The sequence below is a fragment of the Caretta caretta genome, chromosome 19, assembly GCF_965140235.1.
Source record: "Caretta caretta isolate rCarCar2 chromosome 19, rCarCar1.hap1, whole genome shotgun sequence".
Taxonomy (NCBI): Eukaryota; Metazoa; Chordata; order Testudines; family Cheloniidae; genus Caretta; species Caretta caretta.
Window position 1 is genome coordinate 13,464,373 of NC_134224.1, and position 22,412 is coordinate 13,486,784.

The 22,412-nt window shown below is 44.8% G+C and overlaps 1 long non-coding RNA gene across 1 annotated transcript; it reads right to left on the reverse strand.

Moving 5' to 3' along the window:
• Positions 1-1,247: 1,247 nt before the first annotated feature.
• LOC142069588 (uncharacterized) lies at positions 1,248-6,769 on the reverse strand. Its single transcript, XR_012665499.1, has 2 exons — positions 5,003-6,769; positions 1,248-4,585 (listed from the first exon to the last, which is right to left on the reverse strand). It is a non-coding gene; the product is annotated as an uncharacterized LOC142069588 (long non-coding RNA).
• Positions 6,770-22,412: the final 15,643 nt, after the last annotated feature.

Genomic DNA, 22,412 nt, shown 5'->3' on the forward strand with positions numbered 1-22,412 from the left:
GCTCTCCGGCACGATCAGCGGGCCAGAGATGGGCTGGAGCAAAGGGTAGGTAGGGAATCCCCTGTTGTCTTTGCACCCCACACGGGGGAGGATTTGTAAAGGAACTGGGGTGGGGTTGGGGGCAGCAGAATGCTGCCTGCAGCCCTCTGCTTCCCCCCCCCCCACATGCACAAGCAAAGACACACACCCATACACACAGCTAAATCCCCACATGATTATACACACATAAGCACACAAATTGCCCCCCCATACATACACCTCAACATGCCTATAACCCCCCCCCCACACACACACACACAAATAACACATTCACACACAGAGAACTAGCTAAACGTGCACCTGTGCCAAAGGATCCTGGGGCAGCTGTGGGAACTAAACGTACCTTTTGACTTTCGTTGGGAAGGATCTGGCGCCCCCTTCTGGAGTAGGGCATGGCGGCGAGGGAAGGATGCCCTGTCTCACTCAAATCTCACCACACTTTAAGAGCGTTAATTAAACCTCAGTGTGGCACCAAACACCCAGCAAGCGCTTAACAAACCCAGGGAATTGTCAGGCCAGAATTGATGAGACCAGCCCTGGGCGGTAAGAATATTTACTATCCCCATTTACAACCAGGCAAACTGAAACACAGAGAAAAGTTAAAAGCCCCACCCAAGGTCACACAGCAGCAACTGGTGTAAGAGCTAATGAGAGAGAGAGACAGAGCCCAGGAGTCCTGACCCACGAGGTCATGCTGCATTATTGTATTGTATTGTAACAAACTAGGGAAATATAGCCTAGATGAACCTACTATAAGGTGGATGCACAACTGGTTGGAAAACTGCAGTCAGAGAGTAGTTATTAATGGTTCACAATCAAGCTAGAAGGGCATATCAAGTGGGGTCCCATAGGGTTCTGACCTGGGTCCGGGTCTGTTCAATATCTTCATCAATGATTTGGTAATGGACTAGAGAGTATATGTATAAAGTTTGTGGATAATATCCAGCTGGGAGGGTTTCAAGTGCTTTGCAGGTCAGGATTAGAATTCAAAATGACTTGAGAAACTGGAGAAATGGTCTGAAATAAATAGGATGAAATTCAGTAAGGACAAATGCAAAGTACTCCACTTAGGAAGGAAAAGATCAATTGCACAAATACAAAATGGGAAATGACTGCATAGGTAGGACTACTGGAGAAAAGGAGCTGGGGGGTTACAGTGGACCACAAACTACAAATGAGTCAACAATGTAACACTGTTGCAAAACAAGCAAATATAATTCTGGGATGTATTAGCAGGTGTGTTGTACACAAGACCCAAGAAGTAATTCTTCTGCTCTACTCAGCAGTGATAAGGCCTCAACTACCAGACTAGTGTGTCCAATTCTGGGCACCACACTTCGGAAAAGATGTGGACAAACTGGCGAAAGTCTAGAGGAGAGCAACAAAAATGATTAAAATGAGGAAAGGTTGAAAAAATGGGGTTTGTTCAATCTGGAAAAGAGAAGACTGGCGGGGGGGACATGATAACAATCTTCAAGTACATAAAAGGTTGTTATAAAGAGGAGGACGATAAATTATTCTTATTAACCAGTGGGGACAGGACAAGAAGTACTGGGCTTAAATTGCAGCAAGGGAGATTTAGGTTACAGGGATGGGTGAGTGAGGTTCTGTGGGCTGCAATGTGCAGCAGGTCAGACTTTTGCTGGGGACAGAACAGGAATGGAGTCTTAGAACTTAGTAAGTAATCTAGCTAGATATGCGTTAGATTATGATTTCTTTAAATGGCTGAGAAATTAAGTTGTGCTGAAAGGAATGGATATTCCTGTTTCTGTGTGTCTTTTTGAAACTTAAGGTTTTGCCTAGAGGGATTCTCTATGTTTTGAATCTGATTACCCTGTAAGGTATTTACCATCCTGATTTTACAGAGGTGATTCTTTTTACTTCTATTAAAATTCTTCTTGTAAGACCTGAATGCTTTTTTCATTGTTCTTAAGATCCAAGGGTTTGGGTCTGTGGTCAATTGGTGAGGATTTTACCAAACCTTCCCCAGGAAGTGTGGTGCAAGGGTTGGGAGGATTTTGGGGGGAAAGACGTTTCCAAACAACGCTTTCCTAATAAAAATAAACTCAGCTAAACGTTTGGTGGTGGCAGTGGAAGTCCAAGGGCGAAGGGTAAAATAGTTTGTACCTTGGGGAAGTTTTAACCTAAGCTGGTAAAAGTAAGCTTAGGAGGTTTTCATGCAGGTCCCCACATCTGTACCCTAGAGTTCAGAGTGGGGAAGGAACCTTGACACCCCCACTTCCTGATTGACTGCAGACTATATAGTAAAACTTGAGTTCTGCTTAGCTATACCTTACCCAATCATTTTACTGAAATTTAACTAACCAATCCTAACATATTGTAACATGATTATTTAACCAATTATATCCCATCACCTTAATTAGTTTACACCCAGTAAAATTAATTATATGGCAGACAGAAACAATCACAGAACCAGACAGAGATTATACAGACAAACAATAGGGAAATGGGGACTACAATGATAGAACAACACAGAAATGAGGATTTCACATCCCAGCCATTGATAAGTGAGTTCTTGCCAGGCAGGATGCTATCAAACTAAGTTTCCTTTTACATTTTCTAGGCACTTCCCTTTCTCTGGAGGCAATGGGCATTATCAGGACAGGATTGTATTCCTAACAGCCCAATAGCACCTTATTTCAATGGGACTAGTTTGGAATGTGAAGATGTGACCCATTGCTTCCCAGCTTATGGCTGCCTCTGCTGCTTAGCCAAAGGCCTTAGCCTAAGCACAGGGCCTCAGACTGTCACAGTAAGAGAAGGCTCTTACACTGGCAGACAGTGATTTTGATTCTTTCTTTCTTTTATACCTCTATAACTAGCTAAGTGATAAGAATACACCTAAATTAGAGTATAGGCCTTTACAGACAGGCCTGAATATCTATATCCTAACACTGCACCCCTTTTTTTTTTTCTTTTGGGCTCATCCTGCCCAGGTATCCCTGGAAAAGCATAGGGCATATGAATCTCAGAATATCAGGGTTGGAAGGAACCTCAGGAGGTCATCTAGTCCAACCCCCTGCTCAAAGCAGGACCAATCCCCAACTAAATCATCCCTGCCAGGGCTTTGTCAAGCCTGACCTTAAAAATATTTAAGGAAGGAGATTCCACCACCTCCCTAGGTAACGCATTCCAGTGTTTCACCACCCTTCTAGTGAAAAAGTTTTTCCTAATATCCAACCTAAACCTCCCCCACTGCAACTTGAGACCATTACTCCTTTTTCTGTCATCAGCTACCACTGAGAACAGTCTAGATCCATCCTCTTTGGAACCCCCTTTCAGGTAGTTGAAAGCATCTATCAAATCCCCCCTCATTCTTCTCTTCCGCAGACTAAAGAATCCCAGTTCTCTCAGCCTCTCCTCATAACTCATGTGTTCCAGTCCCCTAATCATTTTTGTTTCCCTCCGCTGGACTCTTTCCTGGCGACACATTTCCTGATAGGGCCAGGCATCAACGTGGAAGGTGTTGATATTCCATTTGTCCCACTGCCCCTTGTGTAGTATAGTGCCCTGCACCTTCTCTCGTACGGGCATACCACACCTATGCCAATTAGTGTTCCAGACTTCCCATTATAGTGGGCCTAAGAAGGTTGGGTCTGGGTTGTCTAGTACACTATAGGATTTGGAAGGCTTATTACATTACTTATAGGTTATCTCCATATGCAACGTAACACAAGTACAGTTAACAATACAAAATCCACAGCAACACCGAGTCCTGACCACTGCAGTATGGTTCAACATCCGAGCCACCACCAAAACACTGCCTCTCCTCCTTCAACAGGGTCAAGATGTTATGTGTCCAGTTGCTGGCAGTTGCAACAAGCTGCCCCTGCAGGTTTTATGTGCTTTTATCCATATCATAAGTCCATTGAATGTTCACAGAGAAATGGGATATTGTCCAAACCAGCTTAACTACTTGGTATGGAATCAGGCAGTATGCCCTGGTTTGACAGCAATAAGATTCATAGATCCATTTGTGCACCAAAGTCCAGATAGCAGCGTGTAGATGGGTGTAGTTTGGTTATGGGCTGGTGTAACTGTGCCCTCAGTAATATGTACATTCACAGCAAAACACCTTATACACAATACACCCAATTGTCCACCCCTTGCATAGGTCATTGATCCTGCTCCTCCATAGTCATAGGAGAGGGGCGCATCCAAACATCTTCTCTTGATTTACACCATTTCACACACCCCTCCATTGATTCCCAGTGAGCGCCTCCCCTTCTCATTATCTCCATAGGGTCTGTGGGGACCACCTTAGTTGTCATTCCATTTCCAGGTACCATGGTTGCTATTACACTGGTGCTGGCCTCCTAGTTGAGCATTTTGCATTCCCATACACATCTCCCCCCTGCAAGGTCAGCCTTTTGAAGCCATCTCCCATCCATGTCATGAGGTTTTTTGTTCATTGAAACATGACAATGCTAGCAACAAGACAAACTCCACAGACAAACACCACAAAACATAGATCCATGGTATTCTGAGTTATTTTTCCACTGGCGCCAGCTTGCTTGTTGCGTGTCTGAAAAACAAAAGAAACAATTGCCACCGCCAAGTGGGGACAGATTATTGCTTAATAATAATAATACCACTTCCTTTTACAAATTTCCTTGCTAATTGCAGGAAAAACAGAAGAATTACCTCCAGGCTGTCCTTATTTTGTTCTATAGTCAGGCTAGTGAATTACCACACTCACTGGTCATTTATGAAATTCATGAGGTGGTGCACCTCAGTTTCCCCTCGTGTACAGCAGATCAGGTTTGCAATAGCTTCTCTGCTATACCAAGCTTTTAGTTTATTCTCAGGTAATAGCTGAGACACAGCTTCAGATTTTAGCACTGTACACGTACGTACGTACATACATACACACACACACACCCACCCACCCCTTAGGGTTAACCTGTTCCCCTTATTTTCAAGCTTGACTTGGTTTTTTCACCTCCCTTTCCTGAAGGGCCATAATCTGAGTCCTCTAGTAGCTTGTTTGCTGACCAGATGTATTCATTATTTGCAGCTCCTTTGTGCCCATCAGCTAGGTAATTTGCATTTACACAGAGGCTTTCTGGCTTGCTTTTGGATCCAAAGCTATTAGCAGCTCAGAGACGGTCTTAAAAGGGAAACATTCCACTTCCACAAGTGTTCTGATTACTTTCCACTTTCATCTCCTGCTCCAAAATCACACAGAGATCTGAAAAAGGAAGCACAACCTATTGTGGCTCCTTTTGGAGCCCTAATAGGATTTTATTTAAGTACCATGTTTTGTTTGCATTTCTTTTACCCCTTCTCCAATATACACTGCACAAGTCCTGGGAAAATGCACATTCCTTCCATAGTTTAACCTCCATAACATTATATTAGCCATATTAATTTTACACAAGGCATAACTGCCTCCCCCGTGCCCACAGAGTTTTTATGCACACCCACTAAAGCAACAATCTGATCCCCCAGAGCCATCCCAAGACTTACTGTTCCCATCATTCCTCCTCTTTTCCTTTTCTTTTTCCTATGCACACACACAAAATTCTCTTTTGCCTAACATCCCTTGCACTGTGATTACTGTTTTACACAACTGTACCTTGATTACACTCCCATCTTGTACAACTAGACACAACCAGGGGCTGCCAAGTTAAGTTCCAATAGAAACCCCTTACATTCCTTTAGTGATTTTGATTACATTACCCAATAGCCAAATAATTTTGATCAGATTCTCTCTCCGCCTGCTGTCTGCAGCAGTCCCTTATAGACCATTTCTGTGGGAAAAGGGCCCATTTTCCTTCAGAATAGCTGTAAAGGCTTCTGGGGACAGAAGCACAGTGGTGGTAGTAGCCACTCTACCTGATCCCCTTGGATAATTTAATTACCAAGCTTCCATCCAATGTGACTGCACAGAGTTGCACATACAGTTACATTTATATAACTGGGTTTTATCATTAAACAAAAACTTCCTTCTTGTAACACCACAACTGTTACTCTTTTAACATCTTCACAACAGTTACCTTTTACCATTTCCACAACTCCCAAATGTTTACTTTCCTCCAAACCCTGTATTATCAATTCCTGCAAAAGGTATTTGTAACTTTTCACTCACTTCTTTAAATCACTTACTCCTACATTTAGTTCTTTAAGGTAGTGCAATTTGTCTGTAACTTAGCCACCAAGTACAATTATTGCCACACAGCTGCCTTAACCTGTGCTGTCTTTACTTTGAGACTGTTCAAAGAGGCAGTAAAACATTTGTCTCCATGGATGCCCATGGATCTTTTACTCCAAAAATTCCAGTGGCATACAGCAGACCTCCGTCATACTTTGTCCAAAATAACCAAAAATATTTCACATAAGTATCCAAAGTACCCTCCATTAAAACTTCAGAAAAACAAAAGTGTTGAAAGGCCGGGGGAGAAGAGGGGGAAGAGGTGTAAAGAAACCAATTAAGCCTGTCCAGTCAGTTTAAAGTATAGGCTACCAGCAGCAAATTAAGTAAACTGAGAAAAAGAAGAAGGACAAGAAGAAAAGGCTAGCTCTGAGCCAAGAGTAGGCTCCCTGGGTTGAAACAGTAGGGAACCCTTATCCCCAGGTTCTCATCCTGGCTCTGGGAGAAGAGTGGGGGTTGTTACCTGCTCCTGCAAACCCTGCCATTTTGCACTTTGAAACCTTTTTTTTCCTCCCTCTCCACTCCCCCAGGACCAAGTCCCAGCTCCAGTCTCTAAAGGTCGTCTGTTAACTCTGCTTTTAACTCTAAACCCTGTTGTGCCAAATCATCTTTAACCACCCCTAACTAAACTACAACCCTTCAGCAGCCCTTGCTGAAGCAGCACCAAACTTGAAAGATTGCTGGCAGCTTCCCATAATGCTGCCCTTACTTCAAACCTCTCACAAGCAGACTGAAGGCATAGCGAGCAGATCGAGGGACGTGATCGTTCCCCTCTATTCGACATTGGTGAGGCCTCATCTGGAGTACTGTGTCCAGTTTTGGGCCCCACACTTCAAGAAGGATGTGGATAAATTGGAGAGAGTCCAGCGAAGGGCAACAAAAATGATTAGGGGTCTGGAACACATGACTTATGAGGAGAGGCTGAGGGAGCTGGGATTGTTTAGCCTGCAGAAGAGAAGAATGAGGGGGGATTTGATAGCTGCTTTCAACTACCTGAAAGGGGGTTCCAAAGAGGATGGCTCTAGACTGTTCTCAATGGTAGCAGATGACAGAACGAGGAGTAATGGTCTCAAGCTGCAGTGGGGGAGGTTTAGATTGGATATTAGGAAAAACTTTTTCACTATGAGGGTGGTGAAACACTGGAATGCGTTACCTAGGGAGGTGGTAGAATCTCCTTCCTTAGAGGTTTTTAAGGTCAGGCTTGACAAAGCCCTGGCTGGGATGATTTAACTGGGAATTGGTCCTGCTTTGAGCAGGGGGTTGGACTAGATGACCTTCTGGGGTCCCTTCCAACCCTTATATTCTATGATTCTATGAAGTGCCTCCTTTCCCTGGAAGGCATTTAGTCCCAATGGGCAGGGACCTTCTTCCACTACCCATATACCAAAGGAGGGGGTCCCTCTGGGTCCCCTAACACTGCCTCCATTTCCTTTTTAATCTCATCCCAGGTTGACCCCTGAACCAGGTATGGGCCCTGGTTCTTCCTTATCCATTTATCCAAAAAATCCTTTACCCTGGCTTGCCAGAACCCGCAACTACCATCACGAGAGTTCACTATACCCCCTCCAAGCAGCTGTGCGGACTGTTGGGGAGCGGGACTTACAGGCTGCCACTCACCTATCAGATGCAAAGTATCCGAGTCGTGGCACCAAGATGTTAGGGGGCTTATTCCTTCACCCGCTTACTTCCCTGGTCCTTCTCGCATGAACAGAGATACCTGAAGTCCAATACCTGAAGTCCAAAGGTGCAAACAATTCCATATTTATTGGGGTGAACATCCAGCAAGCATGATTCCAGTTTCCTTCCTTAGTGTCCCCCTTCCCAGCTCTGACACAACAGAGCCTTAACTGTGTCCCTGTTCCCATTCCCCCCCTTAGCAAAACATGATTCCAATTTCCCCACCCACATTCCCTGTTCCCATTTCCCCCCACTTCCTGATTGACTGCAGACTATATAGTAAAACTTGAGTTCTGCTTAGCTATACCTTAACCAATCATTTTACTGAAATTTAACTAACCAATCCTAACATACTGTAACTTGATTATTTAACCAATTATATCCCACTACCTTAATTAGTTTACACCCAGTAAAATTAATTATACAGCAGACAGAAACAATCACAGAACCAAACAGAGATTATACAGACAAACAATAGGGAAATGGGGACTACAATGATAGAACAACACAGAAATGAGGATTTCACATCCCAGCTATAATAAATGAGTTCTTGCCAGACAGGATGCTATCAAACTAAGTTTCCTTTTACATTTTCTAGGCACTTCCCTTTCTCTGGAGGCAATGGGCATTATCAGGACAGGATTGTATTCCTAACAGCCCAATAGCACCATATTTCAATGTGACTAGGTTGGAATGTGAGGATGTGACCGGTCGCTTCCCAGCTTATGGCTGCCTCTGCTGCTTAGCCAAAGGCCTTAGCCTAAGCACAGGGCCTCAGACTGTCACAGTAAGAGAAGGCTCTTGCACCGGCAGACAGTGATTTTGATTCTCTTTCTTTCTTTTATACCTCTATAACTAGCTAAGTGATAAGAATACACCTAAATTAGAGTATAGGCCTTTACAGACAGGCCTAAATATCTATATCCTAACAGCCAGCCCAGTCTCCTTCCAGAGAGGCAGAGCTAAAAATCCAGAGATTTAATTTGGTGGGTTTGTTTCTCAGAGTGCCATGGCTCAAAATCACAAAAGAAAGAAGGGGGGGGGGAGGGGCAGTGAAAGATAAAACAGGGTAGATGAATTCAGTAGAGTGAAAAGGAAATTCTGTTAGTTACAATGCCTGTTTAATGCCCTTGATTCATCTGCTAGTACAACTGCTGGCTGAAGAACAGATGACATATCAGCCTGATTATCTCTCTATTCTCTTTCTCGCTCTCTTGCCGCAACTCTGCCTACTACCAGTTTCCTGTTGAGAGCTGTCTCCCTCCACAAGCATGTCTGCCATTCCCGGAGAAGAGACAAGTGTTACCCACAGCAATCTCCTGACATGGTTTTGTGTGTCTGGGACAGCTGTCCCTCCTTTCCTTGCAAATGAGCTAATCAGATCAGATTTGTAGTGAGCAGTCTCCCGTGACCACACTGAAGCGAAGCCAGAGGTCTCAGGGGGAAGAGAGGGCATTGGAGGAAAACTCAGGGCTCCACATGCAGCAGTTGGGAGGAATCAGTGGGGCTTTGTTTCTGGGGTGCCCGGGATGCCCAAGTGTGAATGCACGTGTGTTGGAGAGATAGCGGAGGCAGGGTGGGACACAGTGGGTTTCCCTCAAGACGTGCTTATAGCTTTTTCTTCAGGCTGTGTCCAATGTGCCTTTGCTCATTTGTGGTGTGCAAAGGGCACTGAGCACCTGACAGGGTCGGGATACTGAAACCAAAAGGAATTCAGCCAGTGTGGTCAAGGATGCAACCCCATGCCCCGGGTATCCCTAAGCCTCTGACTGCCAGAAGCTTGGAATGGACGACAAGGGAGGGATCAGCTGATAAATAGCCCTGTTCTCTTCATTCCCTCTGAAGCATCTGGTGCTTGTCACTGTTGGAAGACAGGATACTGGGCTAGATGGACCATTGGTCTGACCCAGTATGGCCATTCTTATATAATTTGATTTTCATGGGCTTTTATTTTTGCTGCAGCATTAACACAGTGAGATTCAGCAGGCTCCTGGGAATAATTTTTAACCAGCCAAGAACTGCAATGCCATTAAAAAAAAACTCAACCAAGCAATGTGGTTTCCCTTTGAACCCTGAGATTAACCTCTGCCCCTATGAGAAGCCACCATGCCCTGGAATGTTCACACGATCAGCTCCCAGACTACTGCACTGGGCAGCACAGCATGGGGAGGAGGTGACCAGCCCTCTGTGGAGAAAGAAGTGGTTTGGGACTATTTAGAAAAGCTGGACGAGCACAAGTCCATGGGACCGGATGCGCTGCATCCGAGAGTGCTAAAGGAGTTGGCGGATGTGATTGCAGAGCCATTGGCCATTATCTTTGAAAACTCGTGGCGATTGGGGGAAGTCCCGGACTACTGGAAAAAGGCTAATGTAGTGCCCATCTTTAAAAGAGGGAAGAAGGAGGATCTGGGAACTACAGGCCAGTCAGCCTCAACTCAATCCCTGGAAAAGTCATGGAGCAGGTCCTCAAGGAATCAATTCTGAAGCACTTAGAGGAGAGGAAAGTAGTCAGGAACAGGATTCACCAAGGGCAAGTCATGCCTGACTGATCTAATTGCCTTCTATGATGAGATAACTGGCTCTGAGGATGAAGGGAAAGCAGTGGACATGTTGTTCCTTGACTTTAGCAAAGCTTTTGACACTGTCTCCCACAGTTTTCTTGCCAACAAGTTAAAGAAGTATGGGCTGGATGAATGGACTATAAGGTGGATAGAAAGCTGGCTAGATCGTCGGGCTCAACGGGTAGTGATCAATGGCTCCATGTCTAGTTGGCAGTGGAGTGCCCCAAGGGTCGGTCCTCGGGCTGGTTTTGTTCAATATCTTCATTAATGATCTGGAGGATGGCATGGATTGCACCCTCAGCAAGTTTGCAGATGATACTAAACTGGGAGGAGAGGTAGATACACTGGAGGGTAGGGATAGGATACAGAGGGCCCTAGACAAATTAGAGGATTGGGCCAAAAGAAATCTGATGAGGTTCAACAAGGACAAGTGCAGAGTCTTGCACTTAGGACAGAAGAATCCCATGCACTGCTACAGACTAGGGACCGAAGGGCTAGGCAGCAGTTCTGCAGAAAAGGACCTAGGGGTTACAGTGGATGAGAAGCTGGATATGAGTCAACAGAGTGCCCTTGTTTCCAAGAAGGCCCATGGCATTTTGGGCTGTGTAAGTAGGGGCATTGCCAGCAGATTGAGGGACGTGATTGTTCCCGTCTCTTCGACATTGGTGAGGCGTCCAGTTTTGGGCCCCACACTACAAGAAGGATGTGGAAAAATTGGAAAGAGTCCAGCGGAGGGCAACAAAAATGATTAGGGGACTGGAACACATGACTTATGAGGAGAGGCTGAGGGAACTGGGATTGTTTAGTCTGCGAAAGAGAAGAATGAGGGGGGATTTGATAGCTGCTTTCAACTACCTGAAAGGGGGTTCCAAAGAGGATGGCTCTAGACTGTTCTCAGTGGTAGCATATGACAGAACGAGGAGTAATGGTCTCAAGTTGCAGTGGGAGAGGTTTAGGTTGGATATTAGGAAAAACTTTTCCATTAGAAGGGTGGTGAAACACTGGAATGGGTTACCTACGGAGGTGGTGGAATCTCCTTCCTTAGATATTTTTAAGGTCAGGCTTGACAAAGCCCTGGCTGGGATGATTTAGTTGGGGATTGATCCTGCTTTGAGCAGGGGGTTGGACTAGATGACCTCCTGAGGTCCCTTCCAACCCTGATATTCTATGCTTCTAGGAAAGCTGGGCTGAAGTCGAAGCAGGGCAAAGTGAACAGCTGTGTCGTTATCCACCCTTCCAGGGCTGGGGTCATGGAATCCCGCTCCCACGGATGTGCCATCAGCCACTGTGCAGAAAGGCCCTCAGAGGATTCACAAGCAGCCTCAAGAAAGAGCAATAAAAAAGAGTAATCATCATCATGATGTTCCTATTACACCTCTGGCGTTTAGGGCAGTGATGAAGCTCCTCCACTCCTGACTGTTTTCTGGCAAGTCTTTCAATGGTTCCTCAGCTGTGCCCCAGGTTTTTCAGCTCAGCTTCCATAGCTCTTCACCAGGTTGTTTTTGGGTGGCCTTGTTTTCGCTTGCCTTCAGGTGTCCATCTTATTTGCTACTCTGGTGATGGAATCAGTTTCCATCCGAAGCACACGGCCGATCCATCGCCAGCGCCTCCTGGCAACGACGGGGCTCAGATCCTCTTGATTGCGCTGTGTCAACAGACCTTGGTTTGAGATTGTTCTGGGCCCAAAGATACGGAGGATTTTTCTGAGGCAGGCTGTAGGAAATGACGATGGTTTGGACAGGTCTGACTTTCTCAGTCCCTAGCCTTCTGCACTATAACGTAGTGTGGAAAGCATGCAGCTCTGATAAATCTTGAGTTTGGTTTTGGTGTTGTATTTTGATGATTTCCAGACTGTATTTAAGCTCCTGAAGGTGTTCCTGGCTTTATTGATTTTGTTCCGGATGTACTGGCTTGTTCCACCATCCTGGCTGATGGTGCTGCTCAAATTTTTGAATGTTTCAACATTGGTGAGAACATAATCCTCAAAAAAAAAAAAAGAGTGGATGGGAAATATTCATTATTGTTCTTTTCTTTCCTCATGAAACAGTATGAGTGTCTCTCTGTTTATCCTCATCATAGGGCCTACCAGCCTCACTCATGAACCGCAACCCATTGTGCAAGGTGCTGTGCAAACAGAACAAAAAGGCAGTTCCCACCTCCACAGAGCTTGTTGCTTATATTGCCCCCATCACTGGCATTTCTGAACAGGGAATTGAACCCAGATCTGCAGGGTCCCTAGCCAGGTCTATATACAGAATTCTGCCAGGAGTATTATGTAGGTCAAGGGTGGGAAGAGGTGTGATCCCTGACGGCAGAGCTGCACCTGCAGAAACCCTTAGAGTAGACATAGTTATGCTGCCAAACCTGTGTTTTTACTGTATAACTTGTTTCGTTTGGTGCTTTTACTATACTGGTACAGAGTGTAGCTTTGGTGGTATCTCTTATCCACAGTAGGAGTGCTTTGCTGGTATAGTGCACCAGCACTTTTATATCAGCAAAGCTCCTAGTGTATTCATGGCCCCAGTCTAGCACCCAAACTATCAATCTATTAGAAGTGGACAGAAAACATGGATTTCCATTATGCAGGTAATTCCAACATTTCGAAATTGGTTTTCAGTCTCAATCAAAATAAAATGAATAAAAATTCTTTAAAAATTTAAATTCAGAACCATCAAAATGTTTCCTGTCAAATCATTTTGATGCTGTTGAACTGTTTTGTTTCAGTAAGGTAAAAACATTCATTTCAAGGTCAAATTATTGTACCAGAATATAAAACAGTCAATATAATATATTTATGTAATATAAAAGTCAAAACAAAGTGAAACTGAAATGAAACATTTCAACATTATTGAAACAAAGTATTTCAACAAGATAGAACTGAAATGAGAAAGAGAAGGGTATTATCTATTAGAACAACTCACCAAGGGTTGTGGCAAATTCACCATCATGGGCAATTTTAAAATCTAGATTGGATGTTTTCTAAAAGATCTGCTCTAGGAATTGTTTTGGGAAAGTTCCATGGTCTGTGTGATGTAAGAGATCAGACTAGATGATTGACATAGCTCTTCCTGCCTTCAAATCTATGACTGTATGATGAAATGATTTGTTTTGACTTTTTTTCCAATCAAAAATTTCATTGAAACTGACACATTCTCAAAATGATTCAATATCAATGAAACTGCATTTTCCAACAGAAAAACCAATCGCTGAAAACTTTTCAACCATCTCAACAATCTGCCTATCTTTGGTACTTATACGGCCTCCTTTATTATAGTATCTGAGCTCTGCACTATTTGGCAAGGTATTTACCCTCACCACAAGCACTGGGCCATACTTACTTACTCTACACTGTGGCTGGTTTTACGCAAAGGAAATCTAAATCTCTTGTGTCCACAATCTAATGAGCACAGGATTTTTCACAAGGTTTCCCCCACATTTCCAGCTTGGCCAAATATCCCTCTCCTAGACCAGGAATTGCAAAGGCAGCATGACAACAAATGAGCAGAGTGGAGGGGAAGATCCCCCAAAACCAAAAGCAGTGACAGGGTCTGGTGTCAACTTCAGTAATATCTGGTTGAAGTTTGGGTCCGTTTTATTTCATTGAAGACCATTTGTAAAGCTGGGCAAAAAATGCCTCCCCCACCTAGAAAAAAATGTTCCATTGCTTTGAAATTTCTCTTTTATTTTTGTTTTTTCAATATACAAGCCCTAAAAAAAGTTTTTTTTCCCCCAAAATTGGAACATTTTAACCCCAAACTGAACATTTTTACTAGAAACTGAAAAAATGTACCTCAAATTAGTTTTTTTCCCCACATTTAAAAAAATGTAGACCAGAAGGAAAATTTTCCTCAAAAAAATTCAATTTAGTTGAAATGTCAAAGTTTCTGTGAGAAAATAATGATCAGCTCTATCAGTTAGCTTGTACTTACAAAACAAACCGTGTGTCATCCCATCTGTGTCAGTAGAGAGCATATGGCAGAGTTCATGGTACATCTTTTAAATCCCACTCTGCTGGTTGGAGGACATGATCTTGTCCACTGCTGTACATTGCTCTGAACATGTCATTTAACTCCCACTTAAATCTTTCTTTGAGATAGCAAGGGCTAAGTACCTATGGAGAAAGGCCCAGTCTGAACAGAGGAGAATGCAGGATGAGTGGTGCGAGAGGAAAGCTGCAGAAATTCAGCATTATACAGATACAAACAATGCAAAGATGTCCTTTGACTCTCTCAAACAGTCTACGGACCATCTAAATCTGGCACAGCCCTCTTGAAGTCAGCAGATGCCACAACCCTCATCAAAGACAAGGAGGGAATCGTACAGAGATGGGCTGAACACTTCAATAGTCTACTCAATAGGACCACCCACAGTCGATCAGCATGTCCTTGATCATTTACCCGAGAAACCCCTCAAATAGAATCTCGACCTCCCTCCATCAATTGAGGAAGTTATGAAAGCCATCAAACAACTGAACTCTGGCAAAGTCTCCGGAAAGGATAGTATTCCAGCAGAATTGTATAAAGTAGCAGGCCCCAAGGCTATTGAGGTGTTTCATGACATCTTGAGTAACATTTGGGAGGAAGAAGAAATGTCACAAGACTTCAAAGATGCTATTCTTGTACCACTGTTCAAAAACAAAGGCAGCAAAGCCGACTGTGGAAACTACAGAGGTGTTGCTGTCCTCTATACAGCAGGGAAAATACTAGATCACATTCTGTTGAACAGACACATTGCAAACATATCTGAGGAGAATCTGCTAGACGTGTGGTTTCAGATCAGGTCACAGTACTACGGACATGATCTTTGTCGCAAGGCAGGTCAAGGAAAAGCGTTTAGAGCAGAACATGGACCCGTCTGCAGTTTTCATCGATTTGACCAAAGCTTTTGATGTGGTCAATAGAGAGGGTCTATGGGCTGTACTGCATGAACTGGGCTGCCCAAGAAGGTTCATTCAAATCATCCGTCTATTCTGTGACCACATGACAGTGCAAGTGCTCGCCAGTGGTGACTTTTCTGACACATTCGAAATCTTGAATGGAGTGAAGCAAGGCTGCATACTTGTTCCAATGCTGTTCAACTTGTTCTTTGCCTGTGTCCTCGGCCATGCCACAAGGGATTTGGATCAGGGGATAGACAACCGCTACTGACTCGATGGCTCTCTCTTTGATCTTTGAAGACTCAATGCTAAGACCAAGATGCTTGAGAGATTTCTCGTCGAGGCACTTTTTGCAGAAGACTGCGCCTTGATGGCCTATAGATATGATGACCTTCAGGTCATAGTTGATAGATTTTCCGAAGCATCCCAGCTCTTTGGCCTCACCATCAGTCTGGGGAAGACAGAGGTCTTGTTCCAACCAGCACCTCATTCCAATGCCCCAGTGCCAGCCATCTTCATCCAAGGCACACAGCTGAAAAAGGTGGATCAGTTCAAGTATTTGGGCAGCACCATCTCAAGTGATGGTTCCCTTTCTAAGGAAATTTCCTCTAGAATTAGTAAAGCCAGCCAGGCCCTTGGACAACTCTGAATAAAAGTCCTTAATCAATACAACATTCATCTCTCTACCCAACTGAAGATCTATAGTGTAGGGTTCTAACATCTTTCCTGAGACATGGACGCTTTATAGACGTCACATTAAACAGCTTGAGCAATTTCATACGCTCATACGCGCTCCCTCTGCTCAATAATGAGCATTCACTGGCAGGACAGAGTGACCAATATTAAGGTCCTTGAAAGAGCAAACACAACCAGTATTGAGGAACTGTTACTGAGAGCACAATTTAGGTGGACCGGACATGTCATCAGAATGGAAGACCGCCGTCTCCCAGAACAGATCTGGTGTGGAGAGCTGAGTCAGGATCACAGAAAGAAGGGTCGTCTGTATCAGCGCTTCAAAGATAACCTGAAAGAGGCCTCCAGTGGGTTGGCGTCAATCTCAAAGGACTTGAGCAAATGGCTCAGAACAGGACTCACTGGTGGTCTCTGATAACATTAGCATGAGAGGGATCGACAAACTCATCTCCATCACTCATTTAGGACGGAAGAACCCAATGCACAGCTACAGACTAGGGACCGAATGGCTAGGCAGCAGTTCTGCGGAAAAGGACCTAGGGGTGACAGTGGACGAGAAGCTGGATATGAGTCAGCAGTGTGCCCTTGTTGCCAAGAAGGCCAATGGCATTTTGGGATGTATAAGTAGGGGCATAGCGAGCAGATCGAGGGACGTGATCGTTCCCCTCTATTCGACATTGGTGAGGCCTCATCTGGAGAACTGTGTCCAGTTTTGGGCCCCACACTTCAAGAAGGATGTGGATAAATTGGAGAGAGTCCAGCGAAGGGCAACAAAAATGATTAGGGGGCTGGAACACATGAGTTATGAGGAGAGGCTGAGGGAGCTGGGATTGTTTAGCCTGCAGAAGAGAAGAATGAGGGGGGATTTGATAGCTGCTTTCAACTACCTGAAAGGGGGTTCCAAAGAGGATGGCTCTAGACTGTTCTCAATGGTATCAGATGACAGAACGAGGAGTAATGGTCTCAAGCTGCAGTGGGGGAGGTTTAGATTGGATATTAGGAAAAACTTTTTCACTATGAGGGTGGTGAAACACTGGAATGCGTTACCTAGGGAGGTGGTAGAATCTCCTTCCTTAGAGGTTTTTAAGGTCAGGCTTGACAAAGCCCTGGCTGGGATGATTTAACTGGGAATTGGTCCTGCTTTGAGCAGGGGGTTGGACTAGATGACCTTCTGGGGTCCCTTCCAACCCTTATATTCTATGATTCTATGATTCCAGGCGGCACATGAAAGGCGCCACAGAGCTGCATCATCAATCATCATAGATACAGACTTCCCATGCCCTCGGTGCGACCCACTCTGTGCATCAGGGTTCGGACTTCGGAGTCACATGCATAGCCATAGATGAGAATTACAATAAGTCATCATCAGCAGCAATGGACTACCACAGCCCTTGCCATGCACAGGTGAAGAGGAGAGCATACAGGGCAGGAGAATGAAACCTCCACAGCTGCTTTGATGATGGTGCATGTGCTGCAGAGTGATGCCCAGCCTCTCTACTGCAGGAAAGGCAGGGTAGCAATTTATTTAAAGCATCAGTAATGGTACTCTTATCTTTAAACTGATAATGTCTCATCCAAATGTTCCATCAAAAGGCTTGATGGGAAGAGTTTGTATTTTGAAATAAATATTTCCACACAGTGTGCAAAATATCTAATCATGTATTTATCCTTAAGTACTTCCAAAAGTCAACATAATTATTCTAGTCCCATTAAATTTAATTTGCAGTAAATTATGCATTTAGCTTTAAGTTGAGGTTGCTATGCTGGTTAGAGTCAAGATAAAGCTTCTGCTATTTATAAAGCAGTATTTCAGTGCAGATACAAAAGGGTTGTGATTAAAAAAAAGCCCAGCTCAGATAGTTTGGGGGAATTCCAGATAGGGATCCTACCAAAATCCACCCTAATCTAGATAGCAATCTAGTTTTGCATACCGCCCCCAACCTATTGTGATAATATTAATGCCCAAACAATTGCATGGGTTTTAGCTGTCAAAAGAATTTGCATCCAGCCTGAAAATTTGGTTTCCCTGCGAACAAAATTTGTATAAAACCAACGAATGATTTAATTATATTATTAACGTCTTCAGAAGAGGGGCCCAAGAAGAGGGGAAGGATTCACAGTACAAGTGATAACGCTGACTTTATCTGTGGTTTGTTTATGGTGTATGGGTGGTCAGAATAGAGATGGTATACTTACTGATCCAGGTCCAAAGCCTATTGATTTCAATCGCCTTTTGGTTGTACTGTCTGTGTGCTGATTTTTACAGTCATGTCTCCTGACTACTGTCAATAGCAAGCAATGGTGCTCTATAGGATCTGCACTGTCGTGAGAGGCACAACCAGCATGGCTGGATTCTCAGTCCCAAAGGGATGAAGCTTGTGACTCAGGCTCTCTCACTGTGTCTCTGTGGCTCTCAACTGAGAATATCAAATTCAGGACAAGCTGCTGGGAAAAAGGGCAGACACGCCCCAAAACTGGTGGTTACTTTTCCATGAGATATCCCAAACCAGCAACAAAAATGAACTTCTGTCTTATCACACTGGCTAACAAGAAGTCAGAAATGCAGCCTCCTTAGGTATTCCAGTCCTGGATTCAACACCCAGACACTGGACTTAATGATGAGTAGTTATTTAAAACCAATTTCATCAAACAAAAGGGTTCTTCTTATCCCAAAGGACTAGCCACAATACCTAGGTCAATATACAACTCAGATCCTACCCAATAATCACACTGTTGCCAATCCTTTAGTATCTAATATCTAAAGGTTAATTTAAGAAAAGAAAAGAAAAGAAAGGAAAAGGAAAGAAAGAAAGGTGAGAGTTAACATTGGCTAAAGGAACTGAATACATACAACAATTGCAAAGTTCTTGGATCAGGCTTGTAACAGCGATGGAATAAACTGCTAGCTTGTTAAGTCTCTGGTTGCTTCCAAATCATTGGAAGGTCCCCAGTCCCTTGGTTAGAATGCTCCCATTAGTAGTTCATAGTCCAGAGATTTGAGCAGGAAAAAGGCAAAATGGAGATGTTTCCAAGGCCTTTTACAGCTTCTGCCAAGTGAAGGGAAACTCATTGCTCTTCTTTGTGGAAAATTACAGGTAACAAGATGGTGTCTTGAGTCACATGGGCAAGTCACATGTCCATGCCTGCTTCGCATAGTGATAGTAGAGGCTATTATCCATACTCTAGTTAGAACATTCACATGAAAGTCCATCAGGCATGGATGGGCATCTTCCATTGTGAGTTAAGTGTTCCTTGATGGGTCATTCAACCTGAATGGTCCCTTCAGGACAAGCTGGCTAAATACGTTCTTGTCAACTGCTGGAAATGGCCCACCTTGATTATCACTACAAAAGGGTTTTTTTCTCTCCTGCTGGTAATAGCTCACCTTAACTGATCACTCTTGTTACAGTGTGTATGGTAACACCCATTATTTCATGTTCTCTGTGTATATAAAATCATCCTACTGTATTTTCCACTGCATGCATCCGATGACGTGGGCTGTAACCCATGAAAGGTTATGCTCAAATAAATTTGTTAGTCTCTAAGGTGCCACAAGTACTCCTGAACTTTTCATTTGACACCTTACTTGACACACTTTGTATAAGATTTGTTGCGCTTATATAACAGTGGTAGCAACAATGATCTACATCAGGGTGGGCAAACTACGGTCTGCAGGTCAGATCCAGCCCACCAGCTGTTTTAATTTGGCTCTTGAGCTCCCGCTGGGGAGTGGGGTCTGAGACTTGCCCCATTCTGGTGCTCCAGCCGGGGAGCAGGATCAGGGGCCGCTCCACGTGGCTCCCTGAAGCACCAGTATGACCTGCTCCGGCTCCTATGAGTAGGGGCAGCTCGGGGGCTCTGCTCTGTACGCTGCTGCCACCCCAAGCACCGCCCCCCAGCTCTCATTGGCCGGGTACTGCAGCCAATGGGAGCTGCAGGGGCAGTGCCTGCAGATGGGGCAGCACACAGCCACCTGGCCGTGCCTCTGCATAGGAGCTGGAGAAGGGACATGCCACTGCTTTTGGGAGCCACTTGAGGTAAGCGCTGCCTGAAGCCTGCACCCCAGAGCCACCCCCCTGAGCCCCAACACCCTGCCCCAGCTTTGATCCCCTTCCTGCCCTCCGAACCCCTCAATCCCAGCCCAGAGCACCCTCCTGCACCTGAAACTCCACATCCCCAGCCCCATTCCAGAGGCCGCACCCCCAGATGGAGCCCTCCTCCCTCCCCCCGCACCCCACTCTCCTGCCCCAGCCCATAGCCCCTTCCTGCACCCTGAACTCCTCATTTCTGGCCCCACTCTGGAGTCCACACCCCAACCAGAGCCCTCACCCCCTCCTGTACCCCAACCCCAATTTTGTGAGCATTCATGTCCCGCCATACAATTTCTATTCCCAGATGTGGCCCTCGGGCCAAAAAGTTTGCCCACCTCTGATCTACATGGTCATATTTTAATCAGATAACGTCACAGGCTCTTAGAAAAGTCACACGCTCACTTGCAAGCAGGAAGGATGGCCTTGTGGTTAAGACACTGGGCAGGGACACAAGAAAGCTACATTGAATGCTTGGCTCTGCTACAGAGTCCCTATATGACCTTAAACAAGTCATTTAATCTCTCTGTGCCTCACTTCCTCATCTGTGAAATGAGGATTATCATAGAATCACAGAATATCAGGGTTGGAAGAGACTTCAGGAGGTCATCTTGTCTAACCCCCTGCTCAAAGCAGGACCAAACACCAACTAAATCATAACACGTAAATTATAACACGTCCTGTTTCACAGGAGTATTTTGCAATGTAGCCAGGGAGGGAGTAAATATGGGATCCCATATACAAAACCCGGGAAGTCTTTCTGCAAACTGGCAAAGGCCCACAGCCCAGTCCCCATGGGGCAAATGGAAGTCATGACAGTGACTAATGATGGTCTGGAGGTTAAGGCTGGGACCTGAGAGATCAGGCCTCTGGTGTGACATTCAGTGCTAATCACGAAATTGCTCTTGCCTCAGTTCCCCATCTCTAAAACTGAGGGTAATAATCCTTCCTGTGTCCCGTATCTTGTCTGGTGCAAGGACTGTCTCTTACTTTGTATGGTGCCTAGCACAACAGGTCTCATTTGAGGCCTTTAGATGCTACTGCAACACAAGTAATAATTGCACTATCATGTATGAAACAGGCTTACCTGGAGACACCTTCAAGGGGACTGGTTTTCAGAGGGTGGGTGAACAGTACAGTCTGAAAGTCAGGACCCATTAGGGTGTCCTAAGCCAAAAATTAAAGCACCCCAGATCACTAGTGACTATTGAAAATCTTAGTTTAAGACCTTACTCCTGGGTGGCCCTGGAATGTCCATGCAGTGGGATGAGAGACAGGAGCATGTCTAGAGACCAGACCTGAGCCAGAAAGCCAGAGAGGAGCCCTCCAAACACCAGAAGCTTTCACATCCGAATAACATTTTCAGAAGTGCCCAGGCGATTGAGGAGCCTAAGGCCCACAGAAGGTCAATGAGATTTGTTCTCCTGCATCACCTTCGATGCTTTGGAAGAGTTCCCACTTTGTCTGCAATGATCTGGTTTGCACCTGATTCCAGATGTGAGCTCCATGGCTTGAGCCCATGGGTTCACTGAGGCCGATCCCTAGCTGGTGGAAATGATCAGAGCTCCCTGGAGTCAATGGAGCGATGACAATTGTTCAATGGAGCTATTGTCCCAACACCTCATCTTGCTGCTGTGCAACTGTAATGAGCAATGTCTGCAATGATCTTCCACTCCCTATTTGTTCCTAAGCCCTATAACTTTTAAGTAGAAATTTCACTGAACATTTCTTCTGGCTCTGTTGGACCGCTAATGATGTTTTGGTTTCTAATTTAGGAAATGAAAAGACATCCTTTCTTCTCAGCACCTCTCTCCAGACTGATGGGCCCTGCAGCTTGCTGTTCAGACTCCCACACCTCCTTTTTTAACACTGCATACAAGAAAAGGCAAGCAGTCCTGCAGGGGTGGCTTTGAACTCTGCTGATGTGATTCCCATTTGCTTCAGTGCGTGATCACACTGCGAGCCTGTTAGCAGAGCAATAATCCTCTAGTAAAACAGTACACAAGCTGAAATACCTTGGGCAAACCATGCTGGGGCAGGCTACTGGTCAAGTTTTCATCACACTTAAATGGATATTGTTAAAAAAAGAAAGGGAATATTGAGTCATTCTGCTGGCTTATACTTGGTAGGCTACATACCGTGGTTTGAAGTGGAATCGGTCAACTAGGCATGTTTGGATGTTTGTTTTAATGAATTTTGAGATGCCCAAAGCTTCTGGATGGAATCTAAGGCTTGGAATCCAAGATTTAACCCAGGAAAATCCTTAAATCTAAACCAAGAAACATACAGATGCTTGCCTGAAG